General features: G+C 41.0%; 1 protein-coding gene across 6 annotated transcripts in view; it reads right to left on the reverse strand.

The window, feature by feature from the left end:
• Positions 1-12339, reverse strand: part of TMEM108 (transmembrane protein 108) — a 387469-nt gene extending 375130 nt beyond the window's left edge. For 4 of the 6 annotated variants that reach the window (XM_011230839.3, XM_002924071.4, XM_034661995.1 and 1 more), the window contains exons 1-2: positions 12226-12339; positions 5534-5652 (exon numbers count right to left, since the gene is read on the reverse strand). The gene's annotated coding sequence lies outside the window, so the exon portion shown is untranslated. Of the gene's footprint in view, positions 1-5533; positions 5653-11569; positions 11667-11908; positions 12154-12225 lie in introns of those variants that run through there. The other 2 variants (XM_019804694.2, XM_034661993.1) reach the window with 2 other exon arrangements.
• Positions 12340-13708: the final 1369 nt, after the last annotated feature.

Here is a 13708-nt window from a genome sequence, read left to right on the forward strand (position 1 = left end):
CTAAACACCATATAATGGACATAAATGGACAGAAAAGTTCCATACAATAATGAATCATTCTATCAAAATGCTAATAGCACTTCCCTTGAGAAGCACTGAGCCCTCTCCAAAAAGCAGGAAAGAAAGGCAAATTGAAGAGAGGATGGCAATAAGAGAACAAACAATGCACTCCATCAGAAATGAAGCAGTCAAATAAAGGCTAAGGATCAATCTCAGACTCTATTGATCTCCTTCCCCTCACCTCCAACAATACTACTCATGGCACACTCCCTACTCTCATTCCCTCTACCACACAGAACAATCCTGGGCTCAGATTTAAATTACATCTTTTTAAAAACTGTATTTCCACATCTTTTCATTTGTTCTAATTATGATAGTTTCTGAGCAACTAATATTGGTAATAGTAATAGATAATACAAACTGAAAATTCTTCCACGTTGCTAAAGGGCTTAATTACTAAATCTGTGCTGTAATATGTCTGTTGAAAATTTGCTTTAGAGACTAATTCTTCAGGGCATAACTCCCTAGTGGTTAAGCTTATGAATTGCTTTCATCTTAATGAAATATTTTGTTGAGCCATACTGGGGCTTGGCAGAAAGAAAGGTGAAAATTCTCTTGCCACCTCTCCCAGACTCTTTGTTAAGCTCTAAAAAGTATCAAAAGAGACATCCTGCACAAACAAGCTTCACCACTGAGGGTCAGGCCGTGGAGAGACCAAATGGAGAGAAACAGCTCAGAAACCTTGGATTAAAGGACAAATATTTTAGAGGCAGTATACTCGATTATGTCAGAGAGACAGGTCCATGGCACTTTCTGTAAGACAGAGATTAAACAGCAAGGTGAAAGTTCAGCAAGATACACTCACAGACTGAAGAGCTCCTCAAAATAGAAAAGTCAAAATGCAGTTGTTCTAAATGAGGTGAGGTCTTGTTATAACAAGAGCACACTATCACTAAAAATAAGAGTTTTCAACAAACAGGGTCCTTACAGACTAGAGCTCTATGACCAGTAGAAATTCCTGGGATTATGGACATATTCTGTGTCTGCACTGTCCAGTATGCTATCAGCTACACGTGGCTATGGAGCATTTGAAATGTGGCTAGTGCAAATGAAGGACTGAATTTCTAATTTAATTTTAATTTAAATAAAAGCAGATACATGTGGCTAGTGGCTAATGTATTGAACAAGGCAGGAAAAGGCTTAGACCATGATTTGGGAAAATGATCTAAGAGGTTATCACAAAAAGAAAAAAATCTTACCTATCTTCTAATCACTTGAAAAAATACTTTCTCAGTGTCCTCCCTGCCACACAGACACATTTGTAAGATTTCACATCAGAAACCAAAAGAGCAGTGCTTTTCAAATTTTAGCATCCATCAGAATCACCTGGAGGTCTTTGTTATAAATTTTGTGGTGTGTCTAACAATTACACAGACCAGAAATACAGCAAGGCTGAACTCAAACCTGCCAGGACAGTCTACATCTAATTCCTACAGTGACCCTGTCTTACAGTCAAAATGAGGCTTTCTATTAGAATAATGTAATTGTTTCAGGTCTAGGTGAGGGTTACTGCCACTTTCACCATTTCAACAGAGTTTTAAAAGTATCAAAATAACACATGTTATATTAACACCTTTTGCTTATCACTTAAAAGGCGTATGTTTAAAGATTAATCCTTTCCATATTCCAAAGAAGAAACAGAAATAAAAAGGTTCTAGAATAAAAATGTTCCTCCAAACATTCTGTGGTCTTTATTGTATTACCTGCAAAATCTGTTCTAGGATCAGCAGCCATTTGGGAGGATAGATTTCTTTTGGGGGTTACTTTTTATTTAAATTCAAGTTAGTTAACATACAGTGTACTATTGGTCTCAGGAATAAAATATGGTGATTCAGGAGAGCCTGGGTGGCTCAGTTGGTTAAGTATCTGCCTTCAGCCCAGGTCATTATCTCCAGGTCCTGGAATTGAGCCCCGCATCGGGCTCCCTGTTCAGTGGGGAGCCTGTTTCTCCGTCTCCCTCCGCTGCTCCCCCTGCTTGTACTCTCTCGTGCTCTGTCAAGTGAACGAATAAAATCTTAAAAAAATAAAATAAAATATAGTGATTTGTCACTTACATGTAACACCTAGGGCTCATAAATGCCCTCCTTAATGCCCATCACCCATTTATCCCATCCTCCTACCATCTCCCCTCCAGCAACCCTCAGTTCGTTCTCTAGTTAAGAGTCTTTTATGGTTTGTTTCCCTCTGTTTTTTTATCTTATTTTTCCTTCCCTTCCCCTATGCTCATCTGTTTTCTTAAACTCCACATAAGTGAAATCATATGGTACATCTTTCTCTGACTTACTTCGCTTGGCATAATACACTCTAGTTCAATCCATGTTGTTGCAAAAGGCACTATTTCATTCTTTTAATGGCTGAGTAATAGACCATTGTACATATATACCACATCTTCATCCATTCATCAGTCAATGGACATTTGGGCTTCTTCTATAATACGGCTGTTATAGATAGAGCTGCTACAAACATTGGGGTGCATATGCCCCCTGAATCAGCATTTTTGTATCCTTTGGATAAATACTTCGTAGTGCAATTGCTGGGTCATAGGGTAGTTCTATTTTTAATTTTTTGAGGGACCTCCATACTGTTTTCCACAGTAGCTGCACCAGTTTGCATTCCCACCAACAGTGCAAAAGGGGTCCCCTTTCTCCGCATCCTCACAGACATCTGCTATTTCCTGAGTTATTAATTTTACCCATTCTGGCAGGTGTGAGGTGATATCATGGTTTTGATTTGTATTTCCTTTGAGGGTTACTTCTTTATGTTCTTTGGTCTACTTATACGTGAGTCATTTTAACATTAAGAGACCACCCCATCAAAAACAATTCCTTAGATGTGGTGTGTATGTACACACATGTACACACACACACACACGGGAATATAAAACAGCCATAAAAAGAATGAAATCTCGCCATTCATGACAACACGGATTGACCTAGTAGGTATGTTAAGAAAAATAGGTCAGACTAAGAAAGACAAATACCCTATGATTTCACTCATACGTGGAAATCTAAAAAACAAAACAAATGAATAAACAAAGCAGAACCAGACCTATAAATACAGAGAACTGCCAGAGGGGAGGGAAATGCGAGGATGGGCATAAATGGGTGAAGAAGAGAGAGAGATACAGGCTTCCAGTTATGGAATAAGTTACAGGAATAAAAGGCACAGCATAGAGAATATAGTCAATAACATAGTAATAGTATTGTATGATGACAGATGGTAGCTACATTTGTGGTGAGCATAGCAGAACATATAAAGAAGTTGAATCAATATGTTGTACACCTGAAACTAACATAACATTTTGTATCAACTATACTTAAACTTTTTAAAAAAGCACTTTCCTTCACTTTTCTTCTCAATAACCTTTCTGCCTCCTTCACTCCCCCCTTTTTAACTTTCCAAAAGAAAGCCTTCATTCAGAATATATTGGTGCAATGAATAGGGCATGAAGCTTTCAAAAAAAAAAATCAGAATCTGATACTGTTCATTATTTCCCCTACCACTAATTGTTCACACTTCTTCAAACTCCCAATATTCCTCAGTTAATACTTGCACAAGAGTGATCCTTGGGTCCTGGAAATTTGGGGAGACAGACATTGTTTCTTAACATTTATAGAGCCCCCACATAGTCATATAGTACTATGTACATCACTTCCTTAGGTACTGAGTTATTAACTGTGTGTCTTGTTTGCAGGTAGGGAAACTAGCAAAATGAGGCTAAATGGTTAAAATACAATCCCAGAAAAACTCAGAGCAAAATTCAATCCCTTCAGCAGTATTACTTCAGCAGTGGTTCTCAACCAAGCAATTTCCTGCCCCCAGGGGACACTCGGTGATGTCTAGAGACATTTTTTAGTGGGGAGTGCTACTGGAATCTAGTGGGTAGAAGCCAAGGACCCTGCCAAACAGGCTACCATGCGCAGGACGGCTCCCACCACAAAGAATTGCCTGGTTCAGAATGTCAACAGTGCCAAGGATGAGAACCCCTGCTCCTCTGGCAATTCTAGCATGACTTTCTTTGGCCCTCTAATCAATAAAGAATGGCTCCCTCTACAGTTTGATCCTTGCACCGTTTTTACACAGAAACATGGCAATCAAGTGCTATTTCTGGCATTCTATGTTTTTTAGTTACTTTAAAAATACAAGATATATGGGAGCCACAGAGGAAAATGAGGACAGCTAGCAAAGACTGGCTTCTTTCCTTTAACGAGAAAACCTAGCAAAGACCAGGTCCCTGCACTAGCAACCTCCAGGCCCTGAGCTATGGTCTGTATCTGGCTGCTCACCTGGACTCTTCAGTTGTTGACGAGCTTTGCAGCTGCCTTTTCTCTGTTTTGCTTATCTCTAAGCATGTGCATCACTCCAGAACAGTAATGATGTATGCTTATGGGAATCTCCAGAGATCTACAGCCCCTAATTGTCTATTTTGTTCAGTAAATTGTACTCATTACTGAGCGATGTGAGGCACTGAAGGCCATAAGCCTTTCTGGGTGCCCTCTGTGTGAGCCTGGGTAATGGGACATTATCTGCCAAGGGCTCCACAGTATCCAACTGAGATGCTTAAAACAACCCTCCATCCACTTTTTCAGCTAAGTACCATTTTTTTTTAAACTCCTCTCTTTCCTAATCATCCTTAGCCCTGCTTAGATCCTTATTAATTATAATTTTCTCTTAAAGGAGTCTGATTTTAGTTTAAGCTCTTAAAGCCAGGAAGCTCAGAAAGGTTATGATGTCCTTTCAACCCATCCTTCCTGGACCTCCACTTGTACTCTGAGAAGTACATTCCAAATAGTAAATTTCTCCCTCTGGTCTCAAAAAGTCTTCAGCACAAATGAAAATCCAAAGCCAGCTTTGATTATAATCCTCCCAATGCCCACATTCATTATACTAGGGACTGCAAATAGAGAGGAGTGAATGGACATGTAGCATCCAGTGACACTGGATAAAATAAAATGGAACAGGCAGAACGTGTTTGCTATTGCTATTATCCATCAAAGTGGGAATCGTCAACTCTAGTAAGTTGTTTCCTTCCTGGAAAAAAATTTAAATGATTAATGAAGGAAAAGTTAAGCAAAGTAAGCCATGGAAGAGGAGGATGCTGGGAGAGGGGAATATATGCCAACAGAGCTAACGGTAGGATATGGCTACAAGAAAAAGGCAAACAGGCCTGATTCCCTTCTCTACTACACATGCCAAGAAAGTCAACCAGCTCCTCCCATATAAATCATACCCAAACTCACTGAAAATTCCTCTGTTGAGATATTTCCACACAGTTTCCATCCCATTACTTTGAAGAATTTTCTCTTCATAATTGTTGATTTGTATGGTGTCTATAAACTGAATCAATAAAGGCTTTGGGAAACTTCCAAAGACAGAGCACTTCACTACACTGACTCAAATAGGCTAGTGAGACAAGAGCCTCTAGGACTTGGTAAAACCAGAAAAACAACAGCAGAGAATGCCTTTCACTTACCCTGGAGTAAAGGGTGTGAGAGCCTTCAAACGCACTTACATCTTCATGACCCATCAGCTCTGCTGCTTTTCACCACTCACTCACTTCTGCATGTTGGGCCACCACTGACCAATCACCAACTGCCGAAGAGAAAAAAATGAATGCATTAGGCCAGAAGACCCATGACTTCAAGTCCAGACCCCTCACTCAAGCGAATTTGTGAGTAGTCTAAGTGCTTAACACAAATACATAATGGCTCAAGCTCAATAAAACTTTATTTCTGGTTCCCATATACATACTGAACAGGTAAACAGGTTAGTCAGTGGAGTGGCCCTCACTGACACAGTGATCCAGGCACCCAGGCTAACGTAAGTTGCACCACCTTTTTTAAAACTTGATTTCCAAGCTTGCCCTAGGAATCTTCTCCATCCAGACAGCCAGAAGTGGAAAACAGCATGGAAGCTCACATGGGTATTCTGTGTGTTTTTTTCCTGGAAGTAGATTGCAACACTCTTCTACTTCCACCCACGTTTTGGTGGCTAGAATCAGTAACACAGCCACACCTAAGACCATGCGCTGCTGGGCACCTAGTAGTTATTATCTATCATACTAGGCTGGCTCCAGCCCAACCAAGAAGACAACATTATATTTGGTACAACATTCTGGGTAAAACACTAGAACAATAACCTTGACTTAGTTACTTAACAAGGGAATCTTGGTTCCCTGATTTTTTGTCTGTAAAATACCTCTTCCCTCACAGGGTCAATGTGAAACTCCAAATGAGACAACGCAGCACTTCTCAGACTTTAATGTTCACACATAGCACCCAGGCATCTTGATGAAATGCATTCCAATTCAGTAGGTCCTGAGTGAAACCTGAGAATCTGCATTTCTCACAAGCTTCCAGATGATACCAATGCTGTACTCTGACCACACATTAAGTAAAAAGGAAAGAGAATTATTTTTGTAAACCAGAAATTTGCAGATATAAAGAATTACCTTGGCACCAAATCTGATTATAATTCCCAACTAGCCAGCACTTTAAGGAAATGCTTAGTCTAGGTACCATATAAAATTTCATATAGTCACAGATTTTTAGAAATGGAAAGAATTTAAGTGGTCACTATTCTCTTATTTCCCAGACAAGGAAATAAACTCAGAGATGTCAATAATGCCCCCAAAATCTCACAATAAATTAGTGTACTAGGAATAGAATGCTGAAATTTTGGCTTTTTTTTGTTATTACATAAACTCAATTGATAGCCTCCTGAAAAAGGGTAATTTTCTTCTGCTAAAGCAAGAACGAATACTACTCTGGCCCATACCTAAAAAGGTACCAGAAGGTTGCATTCACCAGCTTGGGTCACTATGGTACCAAATGTAGGCAAGGTGACACAGAAAAGACATCAGGAGATTTTTAAGCAGATGTTCTTCATAATGTAGTGATTGCCACCAAAGTTATGTTTCACATGTCTAAAATAGGACTTGAACACAAATTAACTTCTGTATATGCTCTGGCAAAACCAAAAATATTTTCAATATATAAAAACTCTGAGTCACTACTATTTGGAGGACAATTAGAAAAAGAATTTGGGGTTGCAAATAGAAAAGAGAAATAAAATAATTAACCAAGAAGCAGCAGTTTCTATGGTAAATCCTGAGGACAAAGAAAGGAACCTCAAGATTTTTTTTTTTTTATCCCTGACATGTATGCTATTTTTGCATCCCCAAGATCATGCTGAGTCCTAGGAGCTTACAGTAAAAAACAGTGCAATGAAGGACCTCAGAAGTGAAAAATAGGAGTCAACCCCCCAAGTCACAAGTCAGAAAAGCACTAACTATCTGGAAATCAAATCAGACTGGGGGAGAAAGGAGGTTCTTCTAATGCATGTCATCTTCAATGAAGGAACATGAATATGAAAGTGTTTTGGTGAAATCACAAGGGAGCACTTCCTGGGCAAGCAATGATAAGTGGAAATCAATACTTGCACATCCATTATTAATTTAAAATGAATAAAATACTATTAGCATCTTCATTTAGTAAGCAATTTTAAACATTTTAATAAAGGTAAAATGTTCTAAGAACTTCCATAGGTTTACTTCTGTACTCTACCCCAACCCTCATGCACTATAGTGTCTTTAGCTCCTCAAAAACTCTCCCATCCTGGCTATTTTCCACAACCTACTTTAGACTCTAGAATTTCTACCCTATTTTTGTGCCATGGATTCCACTCCTCTCATCCCACCCCCAATTTTGGCAGTCTGTTGAAGCCAAAGAAACTCCTTCTCAGAATAATGTGTTAAATGGTATAGAATTACAAAAGAAGCCTACTATATGGACATATTCTTTCCACGCAGCACAGTTCCATAAACCTAGTATAAGAATATCTGATTGGTAAGGGACTCTACTAGGATGATGAAAGTTCTTTTTTTTCTAGGAAACAGTATGTAAAAAGTTTTTAAAACCCAAAGATGCACATAAAGAATCCTGTGCAGGATCAGTCAATGAAGAACAAGCTGCAAAGAAAAGCCTGATCTTGAATTTCTACCCAAACTAAACATTATTCATGCTGTGGTTTTAAAATGCTACATTAAGGAATTACTCAGAATTTTCTTGGCTCTAGACCTGTAGACACAGCATATTCTAAGTCCTGATGGCAAGTGGAGAAAGGCAGCATTGGAGAAGGAAAGATGGAAAGGAGTCTGAGCTTGGGTCCTAGTTCTCTAATGAGTTCTCTACCACTACCTAGTTCTGTTAGCTTGGTCAATCACTCAGTTCTGAGTTGAAACTCTGTCTATAAAATGACAAAGTTGAGTTAAACCACCTATGGGTTTCTTTAGGATTCTAAGACAATACACAATCACTTCTCTAGAAAGAAATACTACCGAGACTTCTTTTTGCCCTAGGCTCACAGTATGAAATTACCTTCTAGATGAGAATTTTTCAGAGGCTTCAAATATACCTTACAAGAGTCACCCTGCCACAGAATAAGACTTGAAAGAGATTTTAATAGACATCTATCACCTCAGCAATCCCAGTGATCAGGCAAGAAAACAGAGTTTCAGAAAGGCAAAGATTTATTTGAGGTCACATAATGAGGCAATGTTAATGGACTGCTGTAACTACTGTCATCTAGCACCAGCAGGATTTTAGGATTCGGCATTGGTAGTAAAAACCAGCTCATCAGTTCTCCTGGAGACAGAAATAAACCTCAAATAAGCTGAACCACAGGGAGTGAACTGCACTAGGAAGCAGGTGACTGGGGTAATGACAGCCAGAGGCAGCATCCTGTAGCTCAGGCAGGGTCAAAACTCAGGTTCTCATATACATTGTAACTTCACTGGCAACAGCACTCATCTCCTTCTAATACCATGGCTATAAATTCCATCTCAAAGAACAGTCAATAACAAAGAAAGAATAGCTATTTCAAAAGAGGGGAATAGATAAATGAACTCTGGCTAACAAGCTTAATAAAATCAAAATTCAAGATTTGAAATAACAATCTTGAAAGGACAGCATTGGCTAAGAAAACTTTAAAATACTTCTTAGTAATTTCCAAGTTTCAGAAGAAACTGATTCGGAATAACTTTGGCCTACATGGACAGCCGTGCAGTACAGTAACAACAAGCACTGCTTTTAGTAATACCCTTACCACTATCTTCAGAGCATGTAATTACTGGATATTGATCAGGTTTAAAAGTCACATATATATTTCCATAGTCCCGTCCATGTGTAGACTAGCTTTACGTGCAAAGAATCAGAACTATGAAATTGTTGTGAATTTTGATTAAATCAGGATTTCAATCTCATGTTCAATTAACCAACATGTATGCCAAGAGCTTTCAAAACCTATGATATAATGCTTAATTGTCAGTTTACCCTCTGCCTTTTCCCCTATATACAACCAGCAAAGTAATTGTACCCATTCCTCAACCCCCCAACACACACTATTTCTACCTAAAATAAGCAATTCTGGCTTTCAGAACCTCTTTTTTTTTTAAGAGCTGATAGCCTTTCAAAGTCTGGAGGCTACACACCACTGGTTTGCTAGCTCTGTTTTATCTCCTCCAGGGATTCTAGAGACAGCAGTGCCATCTACTGGTAGGGAGGGCACAAATTATTTCTGGAATCCTGTGGGTGACATGAGCCAAAGACCTGAAAGAATGGCAGGCTAGACTGTGTCTTTGTGAGCCTTTCTTTTCTAAAGCATATAACAAACATAACTGACGCTTACAACCTGAGAAACGGAACCTCTGCAGGAGTCTCCACATGAAGGTCTGGAAGCCATACGAAGCCCAGCCAGGCTAGCCAATAATGAGCTCTGCCTGGAAATGCCTCCTTAAGGCTCCAAAGGCAAGCAGCAGAACCTCACTGAATTAAACATTTCCTGGCTCTCCTCTTCCCCCAGTGCTTCTGTATCAGATGATCTCACCCATGACCCCACCTGTGGCAATGTTATCCAGCTTTATCTTATAGCATGCGTCTTAGGGAAAGTGCTCACACCCATCTCAACGTGAAGGCTCTTAGATTTATACAATGTGACACAGATCCCACTCAAAGGACACTATTGCTTAGGTATGCAGGTTGTACTCTAATCTCTCTCATTTGCTCTCCATCCTCCCTGTTCCTGACCCAGAGGATAGAAATGACAGAAAGGAAATGATTTCGTTGTTGCTTTCAAAGCAACACTAGTGGGCTTTCATTGAATAAGAAAATAAAACCTTGTCTTGTAAGTCACTGAGGTACACTACTTCCCTCAAGATGAATTAAGTCAGCTAATCTTTCTCTTTTCCCTTGTATAAAACTATCTTTCTCTACCTTTTTAAAACCCATCTCTCTTCCAAAGGCTAAACATAAACATACTATGACCTTACATAATTTACATGGAAATGACATTTTTCTAAACATAAAAGCGTATCTTTTCAAACTATACCACCTACCCCACCTTCAGAATTCCTTCTCCCCATCACGTCACCTTAAGAAAAAAATCATTGGTAAACTGAATTATTCCCACTAATTTACTTAATATTGCAACGTATGCGTAACAATCTACAGTCACTTTAATAGGGTAATTTGTTACATTCCCAAAAAGCTTTGCAGCAACTTTACTTTCATTCACCTCAGAAAACCATCAAAAAGTTGATTTGCTACAGCTGATAAATGTTCCAATACCCATAACAAATTTAAGTGTGCCTTCTTCAATTTAGTTTAACTTGCCAAGTAAACTGACTTCTTAGCAAGTGTTTTCATAGGTATGAGATGTGTTTGAAAAATCACATTGTTTCCTGAAGAAACAAAACTTTGTATGTGGGAAGGTAAGAGTAATAAAAGGGCTTTGAAAGAGTATCAGGAGGTCTCCAATGAATCAGGTAGAGAGATTCTTCTCCATCTCACACCTGAATAAGTTCTAAATAGATTACAGTAAAACTCCAGCATATGGTAAAAATCTTTCTAAAGACCGACGAATCATTTATTATCAAGTAAACTAACAGACACAACCAACAAATTCGTGGAAAACTGAAGGGACTTTTAACATTTCATTATAAGATACACAGTATGCCCTTGCTATTACAAGGTCTGGGGAAATGGAGAAGGAAAGTAGATGTCTTGTATAAAACTTCCCTTTTTAAACTATGACTTAAAGGAGACATCTCTCCATCCCCAACACACAAACCGTTTTTGGCATGCAAATGGTCTTTAAACAAGCACTTTTCAAAGAATTAGGGAATAGGTGTAATTCACACCATGTCTTCCCTTCTCCCTACAGGCCATTAACATGCTCAATAGAATTACTCTCTTAAGCAGCCCAGAAAGACCTCAGTTTACAGAGATAACCACCATCCCACCCCACCCCACTCACACCCCTAAACCCCCATCTTCTTGAAGGAGAATCTCAGTGTGATGGTCTGGTCTGCAGTTCACTGCAGGCATTTCCCTCCTCACAATTTACCAGTCATCGGTTTCGCCCTATCTGTAATTTCTTATTGTAGCCTCTCATTTAGACCTGCTCCTATCATTTAGACCAGTGCCCAACTGCTTAAAAAATTTTTTTTCACCTCTTAACGAAAATCTGGATTCCCTCGGCAGGCTAAAAGCGTTCAGCTTCGATGCAACTCTGGGGTGAGAGCTCGCGTGCAGGTCCGGAGAAGCTTTCTACGGGCAACACTTGGGCTCGGTCTGCTGGTCGTGCCCCCCCCCCACCTCCGCCCGCATAGCTGCGCTAGGAATAAGGCGTCTCGCCGCCGGATTAGTTCGAGTCCCGCGGCTTGGCTAGAGTGACACATTTTCCCCCCTTCCTTCTCACATGTGACAGGTCCCACTGCATTAAAGCCATCCTCTCCCGGGCCCCAGACCAGGTCCGGAGTCCACTGATGCCCCCGCCACACCACACTCACCCTTCACCCTGGGGAGGGGGCCGATACCAGCATTCCTCCAAGCGGGAAACAAAGGCAGAGACGAGGCTGCCAGGTGGGCAACTCCTCTCGGGAGGACTCGTCACCGTGGTGAGGATAGATAGGTGCATTTAGAGGGTAGGAAAAGGGAAACCGAGGCACCCAACCGGGGTGGCTGAGTGCGAGTCTGCATCCTACCCGAAGCAGAGCTCTCCGGGAGGACCCCAGACTTCCCCCCTTCACCCCGCCCAGCCCTGCCCACCCGGCTAGTCCGCACCAGACACGGTAGGGGCAGAGAGCCGCCCTGCCGCCGCGCTTACCTCAGGAGAAGCGCTCCTGCTCCCTCCGACGGCTCCGGAGAAAGCCCCGCCGCTCGCGCACGCGCACCAGCGCTCTCGTGCCTTCGCGCCCCCGCGCGCGCCTCTCCGTCCGGGCTCTAGCCCGCCCCAGCCCTGCCCGTCAGAGTCCACGAGAGCCAATCCAGTAACAGGAGAGGCCCGGCGCCGGTCACGTGGTCTGGCCAGCCAATCACCAAATTGCCCTCGGCAGCACCCGCTCCGATGTCCCTGGGGGTTCGGTTGCTACCGAGCCGAGCCGGTGCGGAACGGGCACAAAGGGCTGAATTCGTTTTCCAGAGCTGTTTTTACTCAATGAATGAATTAAAACGTCAATTGATATTTGAAATTCTAAATATTAATAGCAATCACCCGGGTATCTTGTTAAAAGGATTCTGTTCCAGTAAATCTGGAATAGAAACCTGAGATTCTGCCTTTCTAACAAGCTCCAGATGGTGATAATGATGCTCCTGATCTGAGGACCATGCTTTAAGTAGCAAGATTTTAAGGGCACCTGTCAGAAAATGGTTATGGCCCTTGTTCCATATTATCTGAAAGTTTCACGACCTTTTCTTTTCCTTCCTTCAGTGATGGAAAGCATTCCAGGGACTGAGTAAACATGGGGTGTCCTGGTGATACTCATAATTTGGGCACAGGCTGAAAGTGCGTTTAATTCCCACATCACCTACCCCTACTCTATGGGGCAGCAATCTCTGCCAACTTGATGGTTGGAGTGTGGAAACTAGAAGTAGTAGAGAACACTAGGTTTACTTTCATTCTGAAGTATTCAGCATGTGTGTCTCAGTGACACTGTGCTAGACTCTTGGTCAGAAAGTGACTTAAGTAATTTTTGCTTCCTGGAAATTTACATTCTGTGATGGAGCTATACAAGCAAGTTCAGGAAGAAACATATAGGAAAAACATGCAGGGAGCTGTCGGTCTCAGCATCTTGAACAATTCAGGCATAAGCCAGAAATGTGGTAAAATAACCTACCTTAGGAATCTTAAAAATTGCCCCAACATCTTTCTGTCAGTAATACCAGAGTCTGGAAGTTGGGAAGTCTAGTGCCTCTGCCATCTCTCAAAACTTGACCTAAACCTAAATGTGTTCAGACCTGCCAGCTAGAACCTATGTTGTTCAGCATAGTCAAACTCATATTACCTGTCCAGTAGTGTACCAAGGTGAGTCAAAGGCCTAAATGCTAAATTCTCCAAAACCTTCTTTTCCCAGCTCTACAGACCAGGTAGTATGACAACCCTTCAACCAGTTTTCTGTTCTATTCATCAAGATGATCAAACTGCCACTTAGAGAAAACTTCACCTTTGTAGGTGTGTCTTGGGCCTCTCTGGCTCATCAAATCCAGAAGTGAAGCCCCCTTAACAGTCTTAGACATTACTCATCAGAGTGTCTGTATCAGAGATGGCTTAACATAAAATCCAGAGTTACAGGCAATACAGTGAACCTAGC

Source organism: Ailuropoda melanoleuca, chromosome 6, assembly GCF_002007445.2.
Source record: "Ailuropoda melanoleuca isolate Jingjing chromosome 6, ASM200744v2, whole genome shotgun sequence".
Taxonomy (NCBI): Eukaryota; Metazoa; Chordata; class Mammalia; order Carnivora; family Ursidae; genus Ailuropoda; species Ailuropoda melanoleuca.